The 687-nt window shown below is 38.6% G+C and overlaps 1 protein-coding gene across 1 annotated transcript in view; it reads left to right on the forward strand.

Moving 5' to 3' along the window:
• LOC119585300 (solute carrier family 22 member 7-like) overlaps nucleotides 1–687 on the forward strand; it is a gene marked incomplete in the record, with an annotated part of 24,787 nt that overhangs the window by 20,058 nt on the left and 4,042 nt on the right.

Consider the following 687-nt stretch of genomic DNA (forward strand, 5'->3'; position numbering starts at 1 on the left):
AATGTTAACTTCAACTTCCTATGAATCGTGGCCAGACATAGGTGTAAACACAAGCTTAGTTAAGATTGTTAAATTCCAGACACTCCTTGACCTAAATCATTATGCATTTCAGAGGCCTTGATCCACCAAGGCAGATTTCCTCCAAATGAACAATCAGGTCAGTACTTTAGCACGGTATGTTTCACACCTTGCCCTAATTTTTGACACTATTGTGATTGCCAAATGTCTCTAATTAATGTTTACTCTTGGCTTTCACAGAGTAGTATCCTTAAGCCAAGAAGACATACGAACGAGTAAAGAGTGAAGCAGTTGTAATGTTACAAATCCACTACTTCTGGAGATGAGTTAGGAGAAATGGATTTGTAACGTCACATCCACGTCACACTTTACCTGTTCGAATGCGTTCTCAGCTGAAGGATATTACGCTATAAAAAGTACGAGTAAATGCAGCAAGTAAGTTATGCATTATAATGTCAAAAATTAGGTCAGAGTGTGAAACATACCGTACTAAAGTGTTATACTGATCTGACTGTCCGTTTGGAAGTGATTTGCGAAAGACGATGGGCCAGAGTCCCTGAAACAGTAAAATCTCCGTTACTGAGTATTCATATGCTTAAGTAGGACAGTGTTAGAAAATGCCACTGTATTTCGTAAACTATTTGGTCAAATTAATGGTGGGTGATCACC

This window comes from Penaeus monodon, chromosome 19 (assembly GCF_015228065.2).
Source record: "Penaeus monodon isolate SGIC_2016 chromosome 19, NSTDA_Pmon_1, whole genome shotgun sequence".
NCBI lineage: Eukaryota > Metazoa > Arthropoda > Malacostraca > Decapoda > Penaeidae > Penaeus > Penaeus monodon.